Raw genomic sequence first — 26183 nt, forward strand, 5'->3', positions numbered from 1 at the left:
AGTGTGAATATAAAGTGACTGGACTATGCTTCATGCAAAAGGTCTCTTGTAATGTATCATTACAAAGCTTATAATCTACTGTGTGTGTTCATCCTATTTGTATGAACCGATCATTCCTGTATCTGAAACTAGAAATATAAACTATAACTCTGAGGTCCTGTTGTAATGATGCAAAGTGTGGGCCATTAACAGTGGTTTGGCCTCTTGATGGCTCCCATTGACCAGGACAATAGACTGGAGATGGCTCTGTCCTGCACCATTTAATTTGGTCTTATTAAAATGTAACTAGCATGTTACACTTGTGTTTTTAAAGGTGGCTTCCCCAAGCAATCCCAAGTTGTTCTTCCCACAGCTGCACACACTCCTGCACCCCAACCCCCTGACTGAGCCCAGACCCTGCACCCAAACTCTCTCCCAGAGCCCAGCCCCTCTCCCTCCCACACCCAAACTCTCCCCCAGAGCCGTAGGCAGGTGTGTGTGGGGTGTGGGGCAGGACTTAGTCCCATTCTGGGCACCACCAAAAATTATACAAACCTGCCGCCCCTGTCCAGCCCAACCTTCTGCTGATGCACCTCAGCCCACACCCGTGCAGGGTTTGAAGCTTCCATTGCTTAAATTCCAGGACACTGAGGGATTTCAGCTCCCCTTTGCCCAGAGGGAACCTTCACCCCACTCCCAGCCAGGTTCTTGTCCATGGGATCACTGTAGGGGGCTGGGTCCCTCGGTGTCTTTTCTCTCTCTGTGACAGGCCAGGGTGCAATAACTGGGGCATCTGAGCACCCAGGACCTTCTGTGGGGCTGCCATTCCCCTTCCCCTTCTGTGGTCTCGTCTGTCATTGACTCCAGCCTTTTTTCTACCCATCGTCAGCACCATCCCAAGCCAGCTGCACTCGCCTCAAAAAGACAAAGAGTCCTGTGGCACCTTACAGACTAACAGACGTATTGGAGCATGAGTTTTCGTGGGTGAATCCCCACTTCATCAGATGAATGTCGTGGAAATTTCCAGAGGCAGGTATAAATATTCAGGCAAGAATCAGTCTAGAGATAAGGAGGTTAGTTCAATCAGGGAGGATGAGGCCTCTTCTAGCAGCTGAGGTGTGAGCATCAAGGGAGGAGAAACTGCTTTTGTAGTTGTCTAGCCAGGCACAGAATTCCCACTCCATTCATCTGACGAAGTGGGGATTCACCCCCGAAAGCTTATGCTCCTGTACGTCTGTTAGTGTATAAGGTGCCACAGGACTCTGTCGCTTTTTACAGATCCAGACTAACACAGCTGCCACTGTGATACTCAAAAAGACAGTGTCCCCTGGTGGGTGTAAATCACTGACCTCTCTCCTCTCTGAGCACTGACTGCCCCTCTGTTTCCTTGCCTCTCAGTCTGAGCAGATGGGACCTTTCCCTCCAGCGCTGGAGGATTCGCCCTTCTCATCTACCCTTGTCCCAAGCAGCACAGCGGGTGGGAATCTTACATGTACCAAGGTGACTTAGGAACAGAAACCGCCCCCCGACCTTCCATGCAATTGGCACTTGCCCCTCACTGAGCAGGATTAAAACTCCTGCAGGGAGATTGCTGGGCCACATCCCCTCTGGGCATGAGCAAAGCAGCAGGGTGAAAAAAAACTTAGAAATGCTGCAGATTGAACCCAGGGCCTCATACATGCAAAGCATGTGCTCTAGCACTAAGCTACATTCCCAGAGGGGTTGCAGCTTATACTCAGAGCTGTCCTATATAGGTTACACTCAGAGCCCTCCTGTTTCCAGAGCATCCAGTGGCCTAACAGCAGCATGGGGGACACATTCCCTGCTCTGAGGCCAATCCTGTGGTCCTGGAGGCTGCTGGTTCTTAGGGGTCACTTTGCAGTAGGGCCAGATTCGATGTGTGGGGCAGAGAGAGTGGGTGCCCTGGGCTCAGGGTGCAGAGATACACTCAGGCCTCTCCACAGCATTGGGTGGGGGGTGCTGCTACCTCCTGCTGGAAGGTAATGGGAGGGGAGGGGCGCTGTGAGTCGCTCAACACCTGACCCTGGTGGCAGAAGTGCTGTGGGAAGCTCCAGGTGTTTCTAGGATCTGCTATTGCCACCTGCCTGTGAAGTCCAGCTTTCCCCAGCACATTCACTGCGATGCAATTGGGTCACTGTTTCCATGGCTGAACAGCAAAGAATCACTCCCAGTTTCCCTTCTATCGGCAGCAGGATTAGCCTGTGTCGGTGGTTAATGAGGTGGATCTAGTTGTAGATTGTTATTCATTCCCCACCTTGACAATTCACACAGTCCCTTTCCCATGCAGATTCCCAGCACCTCGGTGATCCTGGTAGCAGGGGTTGGGGCCTGAGATTTTCATGGTCCTTTTTCCCCTCCACCTGCAGTGAACTCAGCTTTTCCCCCATCCCAGACAATCCATGAAATAACAACAGGGGCATAAAGACAGAGGGGAGGGAACATCTCACGGCCAGGGCTGGATGTGCCCAGGGCCCCCTGCTTGTCCATTGTTTCCATGGAATTTGGCCCCTTGCTTTACACAAGGAACAGAGAAAGATCTTGCTGTTCCTGTGTCTGTGCAAGGAAAATTGTGCTTCTGTATGAAAGAGAGGCAGGAAATGGCCCCATGATGAGACAATATCCTCAGGATTAAGACCTAAGGACTCAGGCTGAGAACTGATAGAACTGCACTCATCTGGGATTTAACAAATTGTCTTCCATGGAGCAGGGCCAATTCCAGCGTTTTTGCCGCCCCAAGTGGAAAAAAAAATAAAAAAGCTGCAATCAACTGCAGCTCTACCTCTGCCACTTTTGGCCTCAAGTCCTTCCCTCTGAGAGGGACGAATTGCTGCTGAAGCCTCCCCTTTCCATTGACTGCCCCAGGGACCTGCTTGCTGTGCTGGTGCCTAGAGCCAGCCCTGCCATGGAGACACTGGGAAGATGGGGAATCAGGAAAATACAATGGATTTGTTTATGTTGTAAGTGAAGAATAACAGAAGCAGTTTTGGTTTATAGTCACTTTTCCTGACTGGGAATTGAACCCAGACCTTGGCAGTGAAGGTGCCAAATCCTAGCCACTAAACCACCAGGGAGGTGATGAAACTACTTTTTTTTCTCACTTATGTTACACTTTCTTAGGCTACTTTCCATCCAATTTCTGAAGCTGCTCCATTGTCCATTCCCTGAGGGGCTAAGAGCAGGAAGTGAAGGAATCCCTGTGCTCAGGGTCACAACCTCAGCCCAACCCAAGCCACTGAAACAAACTCAAATCATGCTTCAGCTTCCTCCAGCAGGATCACAGAGCCACACAAAGAAAACCCATCAGGAACAATCCTCCTCTGCCTTCATTTACCCCATCGCAACCCTCTCAGCAGCCGAATCTTGTGGGAAGGACACTGAGCTGATAGGAGCTCTGGCACAGAGACCAAGGGAGGGGTGTTGCTCCCCCTCAGTGGGAGCTGATCACGTTCTGACTCTGGAAGAGGAGGGAAAGGCGATGGCCACATGGTAGGGCCACTATGTACCACAACATGGTTCTTTTATGGGGGATGACTCTGAACATTGACTGATCTCCACTCCCTTGGATTTGAAGAGATGTTTAGTTGGGCTCTTAGGAGGCTGAAGCAATGTTATGGATGGTGACATTACGATTGAAGGGTTATTTAATGTTGTAGAAATTGTTAAAAACACTGAGCTTAAACTGGAACTGCCTGTTATTAAAGGCTGGTTTCCCCACCTCAGTTCCATAAGCACTGCTAGAAACACCCTGGCTTCTCTCCTGCCTCGGTGGGAACTGGAGGGAATCGGCCCCTGCTGCCCTTGGCTCCAGGCTGGTTTTTCTGGGGAGGGGACGTGGAATTGATTTGTTTGCTGTTGAGAAGGGAGCCAGGCCAGTTCTCAGGGAACGAGAACTCCCAGCATCTTCCCAGCCCAGCCCAGGCTGCTGCCCTGTCCCAGCCTCTGTTCCCCTGGGGGCCCTGCGTGTTTGACTCTACAGCAGGCCGGGAGCAGCAGCTGAGGCAGAGGACAGCCTGGGCCGGGCAGATAAGAAGGAGTTTAGCAAGCAAAAAAGGTAAAATGGCAGGGAAGTATTACCTTGGACTCGACGGCATTTCTCCATTGGTCTGTCTGCTTTGGGGCAGGGACAATAACACGTCCTGCTGCTTTCGTTATTTCAAAGGGCGGTTCAGGATTTTCATTCTCACACACGGTGCACAATGCAGGACTCAACCTTTGGCGTAAACTAAACAAGCTGCTCACAGATTCTGGCAGCCACAATGAGCATTTGGGTGAGAGCTCAGACCTGCCCCTGTCCCATAGGGAGGGGGACATCTGTGTGGGGACTGGACCACTGACCTACCTGCTCCTAATTCCAAAACGTTCAGTAACTCTGTTATCAGTGCCTGTGAGTGTTATTTAAACCATAAGAAAAACCACACTGGGCCAGACCAAAGGCCCAGCTAGCTCTGAATCTTGTCTTCTGACAGTAGCTAATAGCAGGTGCCCCAACAACCAGTCAACATGGCACCACTGGGAGTTGAACCCAGGATCTCCTGTTTACAAAACAGATGCTTTAGCCAGCTAAGCCATGGTGCCTGTGGGTAACTATAACACTGTGTCTGCCCACACCTGACTCCCTGCCATCACCACTGGGGCCTGACAAGCTTTGCTTGTGTTTGGATTCTGCAAAGCAGAGGAGCAGGTGACATTTCCCTTACAAGTTGTGTGTGAGTAAATCTTTGGCCAGGTCTGCACTACAAAGTTGTTTCAGCAGAATTATATTGCTCAGGTGTGTGAAAAACACACAACGCTACCTTGATCAGCAGCTTGTGGCTGGTGCACACACTGCAATGCCATGTCTTGCGACAAAACTGCCCTGTTTTGCTGACAAAATAAAACGACTTCAATGAGAGGGCTAGAGCTTTTTGCAGCAAACTTAAATGACAGAGTAGACGCTGCTGTTCATTATAGCACCATAACTGGCCTCCTCCAGTATCCCACAATGCCCGCCGTGAACTCGCCTGCCCTGCATTCCTGCTACAGAGCCATGGGCCCCCACCCCTTTCATCGCTCTGGGAAGTTCTGACAGCTGAGCCTGCTGCTCTGCTCTGGCAGCCAGGAGCAAATCACTGCCGTGGATGCTGCTCTCTCCCGCACTGCGAACACAGAGCAGGGCGGCAGGAGCTTCCTTACAGTGTAGGGGGGCCACTGGCATCAGAACTGTGACACACCCATGACACCCCTTCCCTCGAGGAGGCTCTTACCTTCTAAACAGGGACTGCTGTTTTCTAGTAAAATCACTAAAAGGGAAGGAGAAAACTCGAAAGAGGTTCCCCCTGGCGCTCACGTACCTGAACCCAAATACTCTCTCAGTCCTCAAAGAGAGACCTGGAGAAGGAGACTGGCTGGAGCAAAGCCACAGGGGTCTCTGAGGTTTCCCTGGCCCCTCGCCCCTGTCCTGCCTGCTGATGTCAGCATCTCTCTGTGAGGTCACCATCTCCCCACCACCTTTGACCAATAGTCTCCGGTCCTGCAAAAGGCCTTTGTGATGTCACTGCCACACCCCTCCCTTGCTGTGCTAATGTCCTGCCCCTGGCCAGCACTTTGGAGGTTTGAGCTACTCCCTGTGGATCACCCCACTCAAGGAGCGTTCGTTCTAGGAAGCAAGCCGGTTAGACAGTAAAACATCAGATGCTGCTCCCAATGCTACACTCAGTTTTTCAGAAATTAGTCAACTTTATGGCCAGAAGAGACCATTAGAGCATCTAATCTGACCCCCTGCATATCACAGGCCTCCTGTATGACACAAGAGCTACTTTTGGGGCAAACACATTCCAGAGAGGCATCTAGTCTTCATTGAATGACATCAGGAGATGGAGAATCCACCACTTTCCTTGGTAGCTTGTTCCTGAGGTGACTCATCCTCACTGTTGAGTTTTTGTGCCTTTTTGTAATTTGAATTTGTCTTTTTTCACCTTCCAGCCATTGGGTCTTGTTATGCTTTTCTCTGCTAGATTAAAGAGCCCTTTAATACCCAATCTTTTCTCTCCATTAAGGCCCTTCAACACTTCAATGAAGTCACCTTTCAATCTTCTTTTGATAAGCTGAACAGGTTGAGGTGTTTCAGTAGCTCACTAGAAGGGATTTTTCTCCAGCCCTCAGAACATTTGGTGGCTCTTTGCTGTCCCAGCTCCAATTTCACAACATCTTTTTCAAACGAGGACACCAAAACTGGAAGCACTATTCCAGTATCAGTCTCACTGATGCTGTGTCACCTCCTGTGATGTTATTAACATAATCTGTAACTCTATAGATCACCGTTGCGACCGCTGTTCTATATTTGCAGCCAATATGGTAGAAAGGTTGTTGTCTAAGGAGTGTATGGAGAGGTTCTGATTGGCTGATTATAATGATGCAATCTCTAGATGTATATCTTTTTTGTAGTTGACGTTATGAATATTGGCTCTATGCTGCCCGTATTTCAAACTTGTGCTATGCTTCCGGGGAACACCCCAGCCAGACAAGTTGGTGTCAGTTCTGCCTAGCCTGCTTGATGGCTCATTAAGGACCATGAGCTGTACAACTGACCCATTGAGAGAAGGCAGATTCGCCTTGTGACTCAGCAAGGTATGCAGGGACCTGCCTATGGACAGAACTCTAAGGTTTTTCTATGCCACGTGCTGGATAGAGTATCCTTGGGACAAAGAAAGCAAAGACCACATGGCAAGAGATTATAAAACGCTGATGCCTCGTCTTTATCTTGTCTTCAGTCCTGCTTCGTACCTCTGGAGGGACTTTGCTACAAACTGAAGCTCTCTACAAAGGACTGAATGACCCAGCCCAGCTGTGGATGGACTCCAGAGACTTGATTTGAACCTGCAGTTTATCCTCTCACTGCTACAAGCCAGAACCAAGAACTTTGCTATTACTGTATGTGAAGGGTTCAAATCCATGTGCATTTTATATAACAACCTGGTCTATAGATTGTGCCAGCTCTTTTCTAGACCCAAAGTCCAGAGCATGATCAAGGGACCAGAGGCCTAGCAAATAGTGATCAGCTAAGAGAAAGCTGGGTAAACAGAAAGCCTTGCTTGCTAAGATAGGCCTGGTCAGCAAATTGCCAGGTGTTGGAGCGAAGAACTAAATAATTGTGTCTTATTCAGAGTTGCAGATTGAACAAAGAATCCCTTTTCCTATTGTGTTAGTCTCTTCTGTAGGGAGATGTTCTTCCCACAGATGCAACCTTGAGTTTATGAGAAGTAGGCACATTTCAGTATAAGATATGGCATCCTTCCACCTCCCTTCCCAGGGACCAATGCCTTGCCTTTAGACACACAGAAAACAATCTTTATTGCCATATACTTTCACTGTTTCTTTGCTTTAACCTCTAGGAATGTACCTGTTGGACAATCAAAAGAGTTGCTCCATTGCTGTGGACCTCAAATCAGAATTCAACATATTTTATACTAATAACATTTTATCAAAGTATTAATTAAATGTTCACTTGCTAACTTGAGACCATGTGCGGAGACATTATGTAACCTGTTAACCAGTGGATACTGTGCTATCTTGTCTTGCTGCAAAACCTATCCCGGGGTGTGGAAGTGCCTACCCCGTCACTTTCCCCAACCCATGGAAAACCTATATATTCTATCGTAATCAATTGACTGGCAGTGTCTCTGAGCCTAATAAGCAAGGTGACACTCCGCCAGCGCTGTGTGTAATAAACTCCTATTCTTGACCTCTACACGGTGTAGATTTATGTCCTTCACAGACACCTGCTGAATAAAGAGGAGATTCAGCATCCAGCACCCAGTGGTGCCTGGCTGAATGTGTCTCTTCTCCCCACAGCTTGGTGATCTTTTGAGGAAATGGAGAAGACTGCCTTTGCCTAGCTGTACATTGCTTGCAAAAGAAACAGGTCTTTTTGGTGACAAGTGTTGAAAGGAGCCACTAGACAAATGTGGAGACAAGAAAAACATCCCCCAACTGAACTTGCATCTGTGGATGCTGAAGCCACAACACAGAGCGCTAAATGCTATATGACTGCAGCTGTTGTCAGAAGAGTCTCTACCAAAGCTTTTTTCCACCAGCAGGGGCCTCTCTGTGCACAGAACTCCTGGTAGCGTGATGGCAGCAGGCAGTGGAGAGCTCTATTTCGGCATCTCTTTGTCTCTTTTGTGGTGAACATCTGCAGTGACTGTTAAAAGGCCTCTAGATAGTGATCTTTGGGAAGAGCTGGCTGAAGAGCCTTCCTAGTAACCAGGAAATCCTGGCTTGGCCTGACAGTTCTTCCTTGCTGAACCTAATGTCTCTGTTGGCTCCTTTTTTGTGTCTCTTCTCTTAAAAAGAAAAGACTTGTCAGCAGAATCCTTCTAAGTGGTGGTTCAAAACAGAGAGAGTCTTCCTTGCGGCTGAGTCTTGGTGCCATGGGGCATGTCTCACCACTGCAGTGCCTCCTGTTGGCCGTCCTGGCAATTAGCTCTGGTCCCCCGGTGCGCCTTCATCTAGTGGCGTCTGGCTGCCATCTGTTCTATCATTAGGACCCATGTCGCTCTCAGGACTTCAATGTCCTCTTATGGACACAGCCCTCTGGCTGTGCCCCACTCAGTTCTCTCCCCCCTTCCAGGGGGCAGCTGTCCTCTATCCAGACACTTGCCTCAGTGGCCAGCTGCAGTCCAGGCTGTAGCCACCTGTGTCAGCGGCGACTGAGGCTAAAGGGGTGCACCTCCAACCCCCCATCTGTTTCCCTGGACCACTTCCCCACAGACCTAGCACCTTCCTCTGCCTTTGTATCAGGGCCTCAGTCTGGCAGCAGTCAGCCAGGAGGTCACTCATGCTCCCCTTACCCACCCAGCACTACTCCGATCATGGTGCCCTCCCTTCAGGGCAGCCAATCCTCCCTCCTCAAACTCCAAGGAGTGACTGACTCTTGCTGTGCTGAGCAGCCCTTTATATATGGGCTGCTCCAGCAAGCCTACTCCTGATTGGCTCTCCCAATAAGCACTTTCCTGATAGGCTGGGTTCTGCACAGCCTCTGCAAGGCTGCCTTAATCTTTCTCCTGCTTGTCTGGGGGCAGACACCCCACCACACTTGGAAAGCGGCAAATGAGAAGTCTAGAGCTGAAGGAAGGGTTACCATGACTCAGAACTGAGCCGAGGTTGCTGCGACTGAAACACAGATCACTAACCACTATATGATCACAGTGGCTGGTGGGAGAAGCACATGTTAGAAGCCCTCTGTCAACTCAGCTGTGGCTTTCTGTGCACGGAGAGCCAGGCACCTCAAGGTCTGCAAGTCTTGAGGGACATGGGAAACGTCTGTACTTTGGAATTTGCAGGTATTGTCCTGGGCCATCACTTGGAACAGTTGTAAACACTTTCATGAGATAGGCACCATGGCTTAGTTAGCTAAAGCACCTGTTTAGTAAACAGGAGATCCTGGGTTCAACTCCCAGTGGTGCCTTGTTGCATGGCTTTTGTCTCCTCTGCTCACATTTTCCTGTGTCTTTCTAGGAAACAGAAGAGACCTCCCTTGGTATCCAACTAATTGCTTGCTAAGGAAAAGGCTTCTTTGGAGAGAAGCATTGGAAAGAATCAAATCACAAGTCTGGAGCTGATGAAAAGGCTGCTGTGACTGGCATTGGCATGGCGGTTGCTTCGACTGCAATTGCTGCAACACGAGAGCCTGTGCCACACGTCCTTGTGATTCGTTGGGGATGTCCACACACAGAGGCCATGTCGCCTTCCTTTTGATTGTCAGTGATGAAAAATGGAGCAGCTGGGAGAAAAGTGCCAGAGAGCGGCACCGTGGCTAAGCTGGCCAAGGCACCTGCCAGGTAAAGTGGAGGTTAGGGATGCAGCACCCAGTGGTGCCTTAACAAATGTGTCTGCTCCTCCCACCTTTTGGTCAATCTTTCGAGGAAGCAGAGAAGATGCCTCTGCCTTGCAGCGCAAATGCTTCCAAAAGAAACCGGTAGTGTCGGCAGGAGGCACCTAAGAAATGTGGAGACAAGGAAAAGGTCATCGTAACTCCACTTGCATCCATGGCTCTTGAGGCCACAACGCAGAGCACTGAGCACTGTACGACCACAGCGGTGACAGAAGGGGCTTTTCCAAAGGCATTTTCCACTAGCAGGGTCCTCTCTGTGCGCAGAATTCCTCATCGTTTGATGTCTGCAGGCCCTGGAGATCACTATTTGGCATCTCTCTCTCTGTCTCTGTGAACATCCACGGTGGCTGTTGAAAGTCTGTGATGGGATCTGCAGGATGCAACCTGAACAGTGGGACCCCTGAGCCCTGTGTCCCACCGCCTGGGCTCCCTCTCACACTGTGATGCTGTGACAGGCTGCGAATCTCTGGCACATATTGCACTTACACAGACATCCACAGGTAGGGGCACATCCAACTGAGTTACATGAATGCTTCTCCCAGCCACTCACAAAACTAACGATAGATAGAGAGCCTCCCGCCAATTCCCCCAGCTCTGCAGTCTGGCACCCCTGGATCATACCATCTTGTCCTAGTCAGAAGCCTGATCGGTGTGAGTTTATTACCCAGTCCTCCCTTCCCTCATTGTGAACAGTACATGCACCAGCCTTCTAACTGAGCTGAGATTTCCCATGGACTTCAAGCAAAATACGGTATTTTCAGTAAAGTATAAAATAGATTTATTAACTACAGAAAGGTGGAGTTTTAAGGATTATACATGGTTGGCATAAAAGATCAAAGTAAGTTACCAAAGGAATTAAAGATAAATGCACAAGCTAAACTTTACACCTTATTACACTAGGCAGTAGTTAGGACAAGCAATTTTCTCACCCCACTGGATGTTACCATCCTAAATCCATAAAAAATTCCCACTGAAACCTGGACCAGTCTCCTCAGATGACTTTCATCCTTTCAGGATTCCTGCTGCTTCCAGCATACGTGGGGGAGGAGAAAGGCAAAAACATGATGCCACAGTCTCCTATTTTATAGTCTTAGTTCAAGTGTCTAGAAGACAACCTCCAAGGGCAGGGGAGGCCAAGCCACAAGCCTCCAAAAGGTGACACACCAACTGCTCTAGGTTTTCCAGACTGACATCAGCACCCTCTGTCATGGAGGGGTTGGAGTTATCTCAGAGACAGGCCAGTGGCAGAAGGAGCAGCGCCTTCCTGGACAGCAAGGGGATCTGAGAAAAGGAACCAGCATGTTCCTGCCTGGTTTTGAACCAGGGACCTTTTGAGCGTTAGGCAAATGTGATCACCCTACACTACAGAAATGCCACACACTTGGCTGGTGCTCACCCTGGCACACACTGATGGGCAAACCTAGAGACAGTGGTGGCAGCCCTCCAATAGGTCAGCTGGAAGAACAGAGGACTGGAGCCGGGGCTCAGGCAGGGCCGGCTCCAGGCACCAGCCTACCAAGCAGGTGCTTGGGGCGGCGCCTTGGGAGGGGGCGGCGATCTCGGCAGGGGTTAGGGCTGCCGGCCGCGCCGCTCGGGGAGGTGGGGGGGACCGGAGACTGGGGCGAGCCGCGCCGTTCGGGGCGGGGGCTCGGGCGGCGGGCTGCGCCGCTCGGGGCTCGGGGGGCTCGGGCCGGGCCACTCGGGAGGGGGGCGGGGGCTCAGGCCGGGCCGGGCCGGGCCGGGCCGCGCCGCTCGGGAGGGGGCTAGGGCGGCGCTCCGCGCCGCTCGGGGGGATGGGGGTTAGGGCCGCTCGGGGGGGGAGGGACGGGGGTTAGGGCCGCTCGGGGGGGGGACGGGGTCTCGGGCTGCTCGGGAGGGGGGCGGGGGCTAAGGCCGCTCGGGGGCTCGGGCCGCGCCGCTCGGGAGGGGGGAGGGGCGTCTGGCGGCTCTCTGCGCCGCTGGGGGGGACGGGGGCTCGGGCCGCGCCACTCGGGGGGTGGGGGCTCGGGCCGTGGGGCTCGTGCCGCACCGCTGGGGGGGACGGGGGCTTGGGCCGGGCCGCGCCGCTCGGGGGGTGGGGGCTCGGGCCGCGGGGCTCGGGCCGCGCCGCTGGGGGGGACGGGGGCTCGGGACGGGCCGCGCCGCGCCGCTCGGAGGGTGGGGGCTCGGCCTGCGCCGCTGGGGGGGACGGGGGCTCGGGCTGGGCCGCGCCGCTCGGGGGGGGGGGGCTCGGGCCGCGGGGCTCGGGCCGCGCCGCTGGGGGGGAGGGGGGCTCGAGCCACGGGCCGGGGCTTAGGGGGGGGCTAGGGCGGTGTTGCGCCGCTCGGGGGGCGGGGGCTGGGGGCCGTGGGCCGCGCCCCTGGGGGGGGCGGGGGCTCGGGCTGCACTCCGCGCCGCTGGGGGGCGGCGCTCTTCTTTTCTGCCTGGGGTGGCAGAAATCCTAGAGCCGGCCCTGGGCTCAGGAAGTCGTCCTTGTGACTCCTGCTTGAGGGAGAGCTTCTTTTTCTTCCCCTTGCTGACAAAGAGCAAGAGAAGAATGAAAGGTCAGGTGGGCCAGCTCGGTGCAGAAGCCCATGCTGCCTTTTCCTGCTGCATAGTCTAAAATGAAGGACTTGTGGCAGATAAAGGACCTACTGCACTTTCAGAAACACCCACCCCTGCACACAGCAGGATAGAAGAGCATTCCAAGGCCTAGGATTGAACCAGGGACCTTTAGTTTAGCACTCACCCAACTGAACTACTTCAGCAGCTGCTAGGTTTCTTTTTATCCTGCTGCTTTTCTGTCTGGGATGTTCTTGTCAGCTGTGGCACAGAACAAGGACGTCATTGCGAGCGGCCCATGAAGGCAAGATTCACTTTTGCCTTCCTTGCTCAGCTTTACTCACTTACTCGCCCTATTCCTGCCTTAGCTCCTGGGTTTCCTGAAGGTGACAGGGGCCCAGTGGTATGAGGAGGAAGTTGGGCAGCTAGACCCTGGTGGCAAAAGTCCTGCCGCCACTTGCTACCCCACTCTCTTCTCCCAGCGTCACATATTGGCCACCAGGGACTTGGGGCCCAGCAGTGCAAGGGAAGGCAGTGGACAGAGCCACCCTCGCCTTGAAGCTCCGGCTCATTAAACCAGATCTTCAGTTGATGCTGGCCAATGAGAGACCGACATCGCTTGCTATTTTAGCACTTGAAAATCCCATTGGCCAATCTTTGGATCTCTCTAATGCCGCGCTTCAGTTCATGAGGGCAAAGGCGAGAAAAGCGACCTTTGAACTAAAGTACTAGGGTTAATGTCCTAACGCTGCCTCCTCCTGTAACACTATTTAATACCGGCCCACCCTGTGCTGGTGACAGTTCCATTGCTAGGTGTTAGCACAGTTCAGTTACTGTCAAAATTAAAAAGTTTCTATATGCTCAGAGGAAACGAATTTGTTTTCTTTGCTGATACATGGCATGAATAAATACAGGTTTACAGATCCTAGCCTGCAAATTTTTCATCTTATATGACAGAGAGAATCATGAATCCAAATTGTGCATCAAAATCATGAACTGAGCTACAAATGCAATAAAAAATAAGCTATTCAAAAGTTTAACGTATTGGGTGGTGGGCACTGAAGACACTTCTTGCCTGGGACGCCACTTGGTCTAGGGGAGGCCCTGTCAGGGAGAGCAGGAGTTAGTGTCACACGCCTATTTCCAGGCAGTTATCTGCGGGCGCCCTGCTCTGGGGGAGGGATCGCGGCAGCCCAGACTCAGGGCTGGAACAGGCCCCGGATTGAGGGGGTGGCTGCAGGGTTTGCAGCGCTCTGATGTCTCAGACAATGTGTCTCCCCAAAGCCTCAGACCTGCATCCCCAGACGGCTCCTGCGCTGCCTCAGCTCCTCTCTCAGTCTGTAGCAAGGAGCAGCAGCAAGGGTCAGGGATTAGCCAGAGGGCACTAGGTGGGGGGCAGAGGCTTCAGGAGCCCAGAGTGTTTGCCTGTCTGGGGCATTTTGGCTGAGGCCTCAGGGACACACTGTGAGGCACAATCCCAGGCATCTGTATGAAAGGACGTGAGAACGGCCAGACTGGGTCCATCTAGGCCAGTGTCCTGGCTTCCCATAGTGGCCAATGCCGGGTGCTTCAGAGGCAATGAACAGAGCAGGTGATTATCAAGTAATCCCTCCCCTGTCACCCATTCCCAGCCCCTGGCAAACAGAGACTAGGGACACCATCCCTGCCCAGCCTGGCTCAGAGCATGTCCTCCAGGAATTGATTTAACTCTTTTTTTGAATCCTCTTATAGTCTTGGCCTTCACAACCTCCTCTGGGAAGCAGTTCCACAGGTTGACTGTGCATTGTGGAAAAAATACTTCCTTGTGTTTGTTTTAAATGTGCTACCTATTAATTTAATTTGGTGACCCCTAGTTCTTGTGTCATAAGAAGGAATAAGTAACACTCCTTATTTACTTTCTCCACACCAGTCATGATTTTCTAGCCCTCTGTCAAATCCCCCCTCAGTCACCGTTTTTCCAAGCTGAAAAGTCCCAGTCTTATTATTCTCTCCTCATATGGCAGACACTCCGTACCCCTTTTCGGAACCTTTTCCAGTTACAATACAGCTTTTTGAAGATGGGGCGACCATATCTGCACGTGATATTCAAGATGTGGGCGTACCATGGATTTATATAGTGGCAATAAGATTTTCTCTCTCGTTATCGATCCCTTTCTTAATGATTCCCAATATTCTGTTAGCTTTTTTGACTGCCACTGCACACTGAGTGGATGTTTGCAAAGAACTATCCACAGTGACTCCAAGATCTCCCACTTGAGTTGCAACAGCTATTTTACATCCCATCGTTTTCTATGTATAGTTGGGATTGTGTTTTCCAATGTGCATCACTTTGCATTGATCAACATTGAATTTCATCTGCCATTTTGTTGCTCTTTCACCCAGCTTTGTGAAATCTCTTTTGAACTCCTCACAGGCTGCTTTGGACTTAACTAGCCTCAGTAGTTTTGGATCAGCTGCACATTTTGTCACCTCATTGTTTAGCAGATCGTTTATGAATATTTTGACTAGTCCTGGTCCCAATACAGACACCACTAGTTACCTGTTTCCATCCTGAAAACTGAGCATTTAGTCCTACTCTTTGTTTCCTATCTTTTAACCAGTTATTGATCCACGTGAGGACCTTCCGGAGGTGAAAGTAAGCCGGTATGTTCCGGTATGGGGTACCGGCAAGAGCCAGTACGCTGTGCCAGCCCCGCCCGGCTTCCCCAGGCTGGTGATTTAAAGGGCCCAGGGCTCCCTGCAGTGGCCGGAGCCCCGGGCCCTTTAAATCACCTCCCGAGCCGCCCTGCCGGAGCCCCAGGTAGCAAATCACTGCTGTGGATGCTGCTCTCTCCCGCTCTGCCAACACAGAGCAGGGGCGGCAGAAGCTTCCTTACAGTGGGGGGGGCACCGTTGTCTGAACTGTGGTGCTCCCATGACACCCCTGCCCTAAGGACCCCCACTCACAGCACCTCTCCCCCCGAGGCCACACCCACAGAACACCTCTTCCCCAAGACTGCACCCTTCCCCCCCCTCCATCATTTGTCCTAACAGCCAGCAAAGAGTGGTGGGGCCATGGCTCTCTAACCCCCTGTTCCAGCCCCCCTGACTCAGAGCTAAGCAGGCAGCAGTGTGTGTGTGTGTGTGTGTGTGTGACAGAGAGTGCTGTGCTGAGCTGAGCCAGTGAGAGAAGGGGGCTGATGTCGGGGCTGTCCCCTGCCTCAGGACTGGTTGCTTCCAGCAGCTGTGAGACCGTGTGCGACACACTCACTCTTCCCCAACACACACACTGTCTCTCCCCCCCACACACACACTGCAGTTGAAAAGCAGCTGGCAATCTGGGTAGGATGCCCATGGAACAGAGAAACCTGCATCATGTGATGCTGTACTGGCCCATGAGGCATTGCAAACCCTTCCCAAAGCACCCTGCTGCACAGTGGGATAGCTACCCACAGTGCACTGCTCTCTGTGGCAATCCAAGAGATTCTAGCATGGACGTGCTCTGGTGACACAGGGGCATAGGGTGGACATGCAAGAGTTCAATTAAAACACCTGAACTAAAGGCACATTACCCTTTAGCATAGGCCTATCTTAAGAGTACGACAAAACCCAGCTCCATTGAAACTAAAGAACCACAACTTCCTCCGTAGTTGGCAGGATTTGAACCTGCGCAGGGAGACCACACTGGATTTCTAGTCCATCACCTTAACCGCTCAGCCACAACGACTTGCTGGATCTGTGGTTTTCACTGCACTCTAGTTCTGTTCTCACTGAGTGATCAATTCCAGTTGTTTCCTCAGACCAGCTTCCACAACACACACTCTGCTGTGCCCTTGTGTAAGTGTGTCCATGGCTGAACAGCAAGAAATTCTGCTCCTTTCCCTTCTGGCTGGAGCATGAGGAGAGTGTGTTTGTGGTTAATGACGTTGCTGTAGCTTGTTGTCCATTTCCTGCCTTGATCACGGGCAGGTGGTGGGGTGGTGAGGGGGTGAGGGGCCCCGCGGCCCCAGGCTGCCGCTTGTGGGGCTGCTCCCAGGCAGCTCAGCCCCCCCCCGCTGCTGCCCCCCAGGCCCAGCTGGGGGGGCGGGGGTGAAGCCCTTTCACTCCGCGCTGCCTCTGCCTCCCCCCCCAGCCCGGCTCCCACGCGGGATGCGAATCCCAACGGCCGCAGCGCGCGCCCGGGGCGGGGGGGCAGCGAAGCCTCGGGGCGAGGGAACCGGGGCCTCCCCCCACGCGCCGAGTCTCTGTCCCGCGCTCTCTCTGCCAATCAGGGAGCGGGGAGGGGCGCGGCGAAGTGACGAGTTACGGCCTCTTCTCCAATAGAGGACGCGTGTGAGAGAGAGACAGAGAACTACGCTTCCCAGTGTGCACCGGGAGGGGGCGTTGTCTGAGCAAACTGTCCGTCACTTCCGCTCTGAGACGAGCCAGGAACTACAACTCCCAGCCTGCCCCGGGGCGCCTCCGTCCTCTCCAGCCCAGGTAAGGGCGGGTCCCTGGGTCAACCTGACACCTCCCGCCCCCCCAACGCAACTCCTCATACCCGCCCTCCAGGGAGCCCCGGCCCCGCCCCCCTCCGGCTCCTGACGCGAACTCATGTGTCCCGGGGTCTCGGCCCGGCCCTGCCCCCCACCCCTGGTTCTCCCCTGGCCTCGTCTCTCCCCACTCCTCATCCCCGCCCCGCCCCCAGAGAGCCCCACGCAGGAACGTGCTGCCCCCCTCATTCCCCCAAAGCCATGCCCCTGCCCCCCGCTGTGCCCTTCCCCCAAAGCCCTGCCCCCTTCCCCCGAGGTCCTGCCCTCACGCTGCCCCTAACCCCGAGGTCCCCCCTCACCTCGCCTGTTCCCCCGACTAGCTGCCCCTTTCCCTGAAGTCCTGCCCCGCCCCTTCCTCCAAGGCACCACCCTCGTATTGCCCCTTTTCCCCAGCACCCCACCCTCACTCTGCCCCTTCCCCCGACTCCCCACTCCCACATTGCCCCCAATACACCCCTCCCCTGCACCCTTTCCCCAAGGACCCACCCCCACATGGCCCCTTCCCCCGAGTTCCCACCCTTGAGCTTCCCTTTCTCCCTCAGACCCTGCCCCTGCCCCACCCCTTCCCCCCTGAGACCCCACCCCTGCACCGCCCCTTCCCCCTGGGACCCTGCCCCTGCCCCACCCATTCCCCCTGGGACCTCGCCCTCACTTTGCCCCGAGACCCCACTTCTGCACAACCCCTTTCCCCTGGGACCTTGCCCTCACATTGCCCCGAGACCCCACCCAATGGACACAGGGGAACTGGTGAAAAGACAAAAGAAGCAAGAGATGAAGAGAAAGGAAGGAGGGGTGGATGGAGGAAAAGGTGAAACAAAAAGGACAAACCCTAATGTCCTCAGTGATTCTATGGGATAAAATCCTAAGTGTGGAATAAAATTCTGCCTCTTTAAGCTCGTGTTTTCCATGCTTAGAATTCAACTGTCACCAGATGGATCAGACTGAACAGGTTTCAAACCTCGAGGAGGCTCTTACCTTCTAAACAGGGACGGCTGTTTTCTAGTAAAATCACTAAAAGGGAAGGAGAAAACTCGAAAGAGGTTCCTCCTGGCACTCACGTCCGTGAACCCGAATACTCTCTCAGTCCTCAAAGAGAGACCTGGAGAAGGAGACTTGCTGAAGCAAAGCCACAGGGGTCTCTGAGGTTTCCCTGGCCCCTCGCCCCTGTCCTGCCTGGCTGATGTCAGCATCTCTCTGTGAGGTCACCACCTCCCCACCACCTTTGACCAATAGTCTGAGGTCCTGCAAAAGGCCTTTGTGATGTCACTGCCACACCCCTCCCTTGCTGTGCTAATGTCCTGCCCCTGCCCAGGCACTTTGGAGGTTTGAGCTACTCCCTGTGGATCACCCCACTCAAGGAGCGTTCGTTCTAGGCAGCAAGCCGGTTAGACAGTAAAACATCAGACGCTGCTCCCAATGCTACACTCAGCTTTTCATAAATTAGTTGACTTTATGGCCAGAAGTGACCATTAGAGCATCTAATCTGACCCCCTGCATATCACACGCCTCCTTTATGACACAATAGCTACTTTTGGGGCAAACACATTCCAGAAAGGCATCTAGTCTTCATTAAATGACATCAGGAGATGGTGAATCCACCACTTTCCTTTGTAGCTTGTTCCTGTGGTGAATCATCCTCGCTGTTGAATATTTGTGTCTTATTTGTAATATGAATTTGTCTTTTTTTCACCTTCCAGCCACTGGGTCTTGTTATGCCTTTCTCTGCTCGGTTAAAGAGCCCTTTCATACCCAATGTTTCTGTCCATTAAGGCCTTTCAACACTTCAATGAAGTCACCTTTCAATCTTCTTTTGATAAGCTAAACAGGTTGAGCTCTTTCAATAGCTCACTAGAAGGCATTTTTCTCCAGCCCTCAGAACATTTATTGGCTCTTTGGTCATCAGACTCCTGAACTGCAGCTGGATGTGGCTCTTGTTCTTCTGCACAGTACAGCTCCTGGAGAAGAGGGATCTGCAAATGATACCTTTGTTTAATTGATGAAAACATAAACTAGACACTTAGAGGATTGGAACTGATTTCAGCTGATGGACAACTTCGCTAGGTTTTTATGCATTTGGACAGTGAAATGTTGAGTGTTTACATTCATATCAAGCACCCCCTATAGTGGAGCTCCTGAACATAATGGAGAATGGAAATGAAAATGTTTTCCTTTTTTTTAAAAAGAAAGAAGGTTATAAGAGGACACTGGGGTTTGAACCAAGGACCACTTGATTTACAGTTAAGCACTCTACCACTGAGCTATATCCCCATGGCAACAGGAGTATGGAATCATGATCGCCAGGACTTTGAAGGACAGACCCTGCTTCATCGAGGTCCTTTGCCATTCCCAGACCACAGGTGGTTTTAAAAATGGGGGTTGATTAAACTTCTTAAATGTGGCAAACACCACAGCTTGCGCACCCACCGATATAGCTTCTCCCACTGACATAGCTGCCACCTCTTGGGGAAGTGGATTAACTGCACCCACAGGAAAACTCTCTCCCCTCAGCATAGAGCAGTGGTTCTCAAACTGTGAGTCGGGACCCCAAAGTGGGTCATAACCCTGTTTTAATGGGGTCACCAGGGCTGGCATTAGACTTGTTTGGGCCTGGGGCTGAAGCCAAAAGTTGGAGCTCCACCACCCAGGGCTGAATCCCTCAAGCTCTGGTTTTGCCCTCCCCCAATTGGGGCAGGGCTCAGGCTTTGTCTCCTCTGCCTGTGCTCAGTGTGGAGGGGCCTGGTTTCTTTTTCCAAGGCCATGTAGTGAGTTTTTTTTGGCAGAAGGGGGTTGCAGTGAAAGGAAGTTTGAGAAACCCTGGCATAGAGCCTCTGAATATGTCTAGACTTGGCTCCCTGTGGCAGATCAGACACTGAAAGTACAGCCATGGAGACACCACACACCAGCCTGGCCTAACAGGCAAAAATCAAACCTCCACAGAAAGACGCCCGTTGCTTTCTAACCCATCTCCCTAAGCCCTCAGCCACCACCACTTAATAAAGGGGCTTTTCTACACGATGGTTCTGGTCTCACTGAAGGGTCATTGCCAATTGTTTGCTCAGACCAGCGTTAGGGGAAATGGTGCCCTGGGCAAAGCTTGTACTTTGGCACTTCCCCATTGCCCCTGGACGATCCCCACTCCCCCTTTACCGCTAGCTCCAGCACTCCCAACCCTTGCACCTCCTTCACCCCTAACTCCTGCCCCCTCCTGTGCCCCCTTTGCCCTTAACTCCCTGTGGCACCAGCCATTGCCCCTCTCCTGCAGCCCCTTCACATGGCTCCAGTGCTGGGGCCCCGCACTTGTTCTCCCTTTCCCTGGGCTTTGGCATCACTAACCCCTGCTTAGCGAGTAGGGATCAGTGGTTCCCAAAATGTGGGGCATGACTCCTAGGGGGACACAGAGGAACATTCATGGGGGCACCCCAGGGCCTGAGCCAGCCCCCATGGAGGGAGCAGCACTCAGCCCCACTCTGCCCCAGCTCTTCCCCAACCCCACCCTCAGCCTGGGGCTCTGGCTCCCAGCTCGGCCTCGACCCCCTTACCCCTGTCTGCACCCCTCTCCCCAGCAAGCAACAGCCCCACTGCCAGCCTCGGTTCTTGACCGCAGCTTCCGAGGGGCCACAGCCATGGCTAAGAGGGCACAATGTGAAATGTTTGGGGAATCACTGGTTTAGGGTGACGTCCTCAATCACATCTATGCAGTCCAATAAAAGCAATTCCTCACCCACCTACCTACCCCTCCATCAGGACGGACTAGGTATGTTCTGCTGCCCTTCACTCGTGCAGGAAGGATAATAACATTTAATTCCACTCAATCCTAAAGTGATTTGTAACCCACCACCAGCCAAAACTGGTCATTTTGTGAAAGCGGCCCCATCATGCTGCATAGCGAGGCAGAGTAGGTGTGTCTGTGCAAACACGGTCTGTTGCTGAAGTCTTTCCCCCAGCTCCTCACTAGATGTGAGGGGGGAGCTCATTCAGCCCCTGCTTCCGCTTAGTATTTAAAAACTCCTTATTGTCCCTAGCTCTGCTGACCTTAGATTTCTCCTCCTGTCTATTTCTTGATAGTTCAGATGAGGTGGCTGAGTGGCTAAGGTGATAGACTGCTAATCCTTGGTGCTCTGCATGCATGGGTTTGAATCCTCTTCTCATCAGATGCATTTAGTCTTCACCCCTCCTTTGTAAACAACAATCTTCCCCCTTGGGTACAATAACAGATCAAATAATGTTGCTTCCTGCAAACAGAAACCAACTCAGAACTCACTTGCTTTAAATAAAATGTCTAAATCCCAGATTTCTTTAAAAAAAATTCTCTAGTCCCATATTTCTTAGTTTTTATCTCAAAAGGGAACATCCTCATCATCTCCCCCAAACACCCTGGGACCTGCCCAAATTATTAAAATACCCTCAACCCGAGCAAGGCCAGAGCAGTGAACCAAAGCTAGTGTCTAGGCCAAGCTGTTCTGAAGGAGGCAACTCAAACATTTTCTCCCTGCTTCCCTTGGCAAGGTCTGACTGAGAAAACAAAATCCCCCAAACTGAAAATTTTCTCCTGAAAAACCAACACTAGTCTGTTTGGGGACTTTGGTTTGAAAGTATTATTGTTATTATTCTCTTCTGATTTCTGAATCAGTTCAGTTCAGTCCTTGTTCTCCAGGTGTGTTTCCAGCTGCTGAGTTCTGGGGGAGAGAGGCCAAGTCATGATGTCTCTTCCCCTCTTTCATGTTTTTTTCCAACTTGATAGGAAGCTCCTTTGCTACCATGTGAGTCAAGCAGTGTCCATTGTCTCTGTGCTATCTCAGAGAAGCCTGCATTGTGCACGGTTCCTGGGCTAGTCCTTGGGAGTGTGGATTCCTTCAATGGGCCAGCAGCGAGTCTGGCTCCTCCCTTGTCGCACCTGAAAGGCTGGTGGGGGGCATTTCCCAACCTCATAACATATCCCAGTAACGCACACAGAGCAAAACTTCATAACTTCCCAACCAATGCGAGCACATAGACTGCAAGAAGACATTAATGTTCAACAGATGAACAGTTCAAGATTTTTAAAATGATACCTCACACAAGCCAGCCCCATGAGGGTCACCGATGTGCAGAGAAAGCAGCATGAGCTGGTCCCATGGTGTAATGGGCAGCACTCAGGACTCTGAATCCTGCAATCTGAGTTCAAATCTCAGTGGGACCTTGTGTTGGCTTGTGGTAAAGCCCTGGAGCTCCCAGTGCTCCACTTCCCTGTCTCCAGCTGTGCAAGAACAAGTCTTTCCCCTCCTTCTGGGTGACTCAGGCTGTGGTGGGTCAGGGCTCTAGAACTGACACCTGAGGGTTGGGATTCTCATGGCTTCACCTGGTGCCCACAAGTCTGGCACTTGCCACTGTGCTTTCCCTCTTGCCCACCTGGTGCTTGAAGGAAGCAGGGCCAGGCTTCCTAGTCAGGGCTGGGCAGGTGGAAGCCCAGCACCTCTCCTCCTCTGGGCACCTAGAGTGGAGGCGGCTGGTGCTGACAGCTCCAAGGGAAGGCTTAAAAGCAGCGGAGGTCAGGGCAAGAGGAGGGGAGGACCATGCCTATGTGTGGCCAGCAGACAGCCACAGAGACATGGGGCCAGCCTGCTCCCTGCTGTGCTGAACCCCCACTGATGGCCACCTGCAGATCAGCTGCTGATGCTCTGTGGCCAACATCAGAAGAAGGTAGGAAAGCAGGGCTGGGCCTCTTATGGTTCCCACTCCAGGTGCTCACTTTGGCAGTGAAGCAGCCCATTTTCTTTGGCAAGTCAGGAAGGGCAAAGGCAAGACTGGAAGCACCTGGGGCTCATGCCCCAGCCTTTGTGACACCCAACCCCCAACACCTTCCCGGGGCTCTAGCTGAAGCCAGAGCATTGGCCTGAGCCGCCAAGAAGAGGTACCAGCCCTGAAGGGAGCAGGACTTGCAGCACAAAGTGAGCACAACCACGAGGGGACTCAAATCCTGAATCATCTGATCCACAGGGAGATGCCTTATCCTTTAGGCCACATGATGAGGGGGTCTAAGCACTTCTTTGGAAAAGCTGAACACTGTGTTTCTCGGGTCATCTGCTGTGGGGGCCGAGACTCTCTGGGTACAAGAAGTCAAGTTCCCAGCGAGATGTGAGACTTAATTCTCTGGAGCCAGGTGCAGGGTTTTGGCAGGGAGGCTCAGGCATGGGGGATTGGGGTGCAGCGGATGGACCAGCTGTCTAGGTGCAGAGATTTAGGGTATGGCTACACTTACGGTTTGCAGCGCTGGTCATCCAGCTGTGTAGGAGCAGCGCTGGTGTGTGGCCACACTCACAGCTACCAGCGCTGGTGTGTGGCCACATTTGCAGCATTAGCAGCGCTGTTGGGAGTGCTGCATTATGGGCAGCTATCCCAGCATTCAAGTGGCCGCAACGTGCTTTTCAAAAGAGGGGGGTGGAGTGGGGTCTAGTGTGACAGGGAGCGGGGGGAGAGAGAGAGGGGATTTTTGGAGCCAACACTGTGTGTTTAGCTTCCTGACTTGAAAAATCAGAACATGTTTCCGACCCCTTAGTCTTAACTCTTAATTGCAAACAGCCTGCAGCAAACACGACTCCCCGCTGTTTCATTCACTCTCCCTGCCTGCCGCTCATTTGATTGTTTACAGCCAGGTACAGGTGATCACAGCAAACAGGAGCTCTGTTTGTTTTTTAGATAAGCAGCAACGGAGCTCTGATCAGAGCTCGTTCATAACAAAACAAAGAGAGGCTGCATAACAAAACAAAGAGAGTAATTTATAAAAGCATTCTGGGATACACCTTATACCCTGGAGGCCAATCACAGCGCTGGTGTGTGGCCACACTTGATGACCAGCGCTGCAGCACCAGAGCTGGAATCCTTATTCCCCATGCCGAGTGAGGTGTACGGCCAGCGCTGCAGCCAGGGAGTTGCAGTGCTGGAAGTGCCCTGCAGGTGTGGCCACTTACTAATTGCAGCGCTGGTGGAGGCTTTCCAGCGCTGCAAATCGCCAGTGTAGCCATGGCCTTAGTCGCACTGAGGCACAGGAGGGAGGAGGAGGAGGAGGAATCCTGCTGACAGGCAGTGGCTGTGCAGAAAAAAGAGGAGGGGTTCCTGGGACTTTTTTTGCCTCTTTTGCCTGCCTGCTCACTCTTGTGGTGAACAGTGAAAATATTCTCAACAAGCCCAGGTAGCTCAGTTGGTAGAGCATCAGGCTCTTAATCTGAGGGTCCAGGGTTCAAGCCCCTGTCTGGGTGCTCAGCTTTTAAGTTGCCTTGTGTGCTGGGAGCCAAATTCTGTTCACAGCCACATGCGGATTCCCAGAAGCTGTGGCCATTTCCTGGAAAGGTTCCTTTCCTCAGGAATCAGGAGAGAGGCCACATCTGCAGATGCAGAAAGCGCAGTCTCTGGCCCCCAGGAAGTGCTGTGGGACCAGGTGCTGAGAAAGCCCAGAGGGGGAGCAGCAGAGATGGGGGGAAGGGAGAGAGAAGCAATGAGGACAGAGTACAAGTGTAAAGGGGGCATCTGGTCTGGCTATTGGGGCAAACTTCCCTGGTTTATACACAACACTGGTGGAATTGGCCAGCGGGAGGATCTGAGTCCCCACCCCCTTACCCAGAGGCTGCCTGACCTGGAGGACTGTTAGGATACAGAGATTCAGGCCAGTCTGCAAAGGCCTGTACTTTAAGAATTTAGGTGTATTTTTATCACTTAGCTAGTTATAAAGATATAAAAGAGAGAATAAAAAATCACTGTCTGTCTGTGTAATGGCCTTCTCTTACGGTGACAGGCTGAGGCCTGGTTCTTCGGCTAAGCAGCAAAGGCAGCCATAAGCTGGGAAGTGTATGGTCACATCCTCACATTCCCAACTAGTCACATTGAATTAAGGTGCTATTGGGCTGTGAGGAATACAATCCTGTCCTGATATTCCATCACCTCCAGAGAAAGGGAAACTTAGTTTGGTAGCATCCTGTCTGGCAAGAACTCACCTATCAATAGACACAGCTGGAAAACCCTTATGTCTGTATAGATGTAGTTGTGAAATCCTCCCTTCTGTATTGTTTTGTATGTTTATTTGCATGGTCTCTGTCTGGTTCTGTGATTGTTTCTGTCTGCTGTATAATTAATTTTGTTGGGTGTAAACCAATGAAGGTGGTGGAATATAATTGGTTAAATAACCATGTTACAATATGTTAGGATTGGTTAGCTAAATTTCAGTAAAATGATTGGTTACGGAATAGCTAAGCAAAACTCAGGTTTTACTATATAGTCTGCAGTCAATCAGGAAGGCGGGGGCGGGGGGGGGGGGAATGGGACCAAGGACTGGGGATGGGGGAATGGGGATAATGGTTTGCTACCGGGGGAACTGGGAACCGGGGAGGGGAACAGAAAACAGGGACACAGACAAGGCTCTGTGGTGTCAGAGCTGGGAAGGGGACACTAAGGAAGGAAACTGGAATCATTGCTTGCTGGACGTTCACCCAATAAACATCGAATTGTTTGCACCTTTGGACTTTGGGTATTGCTGCTCTCTGGTCATGCGAGAAGGACCAGGGAAGTAAGAGGGTGAAGGAATAAGCCGTCTAACACTGTCATTTGTTGCTCTAGGCTCCATTCACATCCCACTCCTGACACAATCACTGTCTTCTATCTGACAAAATAGCCTAATTTCAACCTCTCCTGTAACATTACACCACCAACTATTTAGCATTTGTATGACAGAAGTTGGAGGGAATTCAAACATCTTCAAATGGCAAAACTTTTCCCCCGACTGGTCAGTGAATCCTATGGTGAGAAACTTTCTGTGCATTTCAGTTTCTTGTATTGTTGGATGGGGCCTGAGGTGCTGAAAGGGAAATGTCCATGGAAAACTTGGACATCACTGTTGTCCAAAAAAAGGCAGGTGTTAGACACTATCGCTTCTCGTATTCCCGTGGAATCCGAGTCTAGCTGAAGAATTTCTGTCTATCCTAGAGAGAATCATTCCATTGTAAATACAAATGAAATGAGATCTTCAGATCGAGTCAGCGCCTTTTAAAAATATTTACTGAGACAAAAGCCATTCTTTGCCTTGTTGATAAGGACAAGAAGCCCTCTTTTCCTTTCCATTTCAAATGCAAAACGAATGGAGATTTTCATTGAAAAACTTCTGGTTTTTAGGGGGAATTGAACCCAGGCCATGGCTGTTAAAACACCAGAACCTACTGCTTAAAGCACCAGGGAGAGCTGTTTTTTTCTGACAGCCAGTGTTGTTTTTCTCAGCTTCCTACTTCACCAATGTC

At 52.0% G+C, this 26183-nt stretch overlaps 6 non-coding genes across 6 annotated transcripts; 3 read left to right on the forward strand and 3 right to left on the reverse strand.

Moving 5' to 3' along the window:
• Window positions 1–2999: 2999 nt before the first annotated feature.
• Window positions 3000–3071, reverse strand: TRNAE-UUC. The gene has a single exon. It is a non-coding gene; the product is annotated as a tRNA-Glu (tRNA).
• Window positions 3072–4501: 1430 nt separating this feature from the next.
• On the reverse strand, window positions 4502–4575 carry TRNAT-UGU. Its single transcript has one exon. It is a non-coding gene; the product is annotated as a tRNA-Thr (tRNA).
• Window positions 4576–9371: 4796 nt separating this feature from the next.
• Window positions 9372–9445, forward strand: TRNAT-AGU. The gene has a single exon. It is a non-coding gene; the product is annotated as a tRNA-Thr (tRNA).
• Window positions 9446–19119: 9674 nt separating this feature from the next.
• On the reverse strand, window positions 19120–19191 carry TRNAY-GUA. Its single transcript has one exon. It is a non-coding gene; the product is annotated as a tRNA-Tyr (tRNA).
• A 2839-nt stretch (window positions 19192–22030) lies between these two features.
• On the forward strand, window positions 22031–22102 carry TRNAQ-CUG. The gene has a single exon. It is a non-coding gene; the product is annotated as a tRNA-Gln (tRNA).
• A 1983-nt stretch (window positions 22103–24085) lies between these two features.
• TRNAK-CUU lies at window positions 24086–24158 on the forward strand. Its single transcript has one exon. It is a non-coding gene; the product is annotated as a tRNA-Lys (tRNA).
• Window positions 24159–26183: the final 2025 nt, after the last annotated feature.

The sequence above is a fragment of the Mauremys mutica genome, unplaced genomic scaffold (assembly GCF_020497125.1).
Source record: "Mauremys mutica isolate MM-2020 ecotype Southern unplaced genomic scaffold, ASM2049712v1 Super-Scaffold_100100, whole genome shotgun sequence".
Taxonomy (NCBI): domain Eukaryota; kingdom Metazoa; phylum Chordata; order Testudines; family Geoemydidae; genus Mauremys; species Mauremys mutica.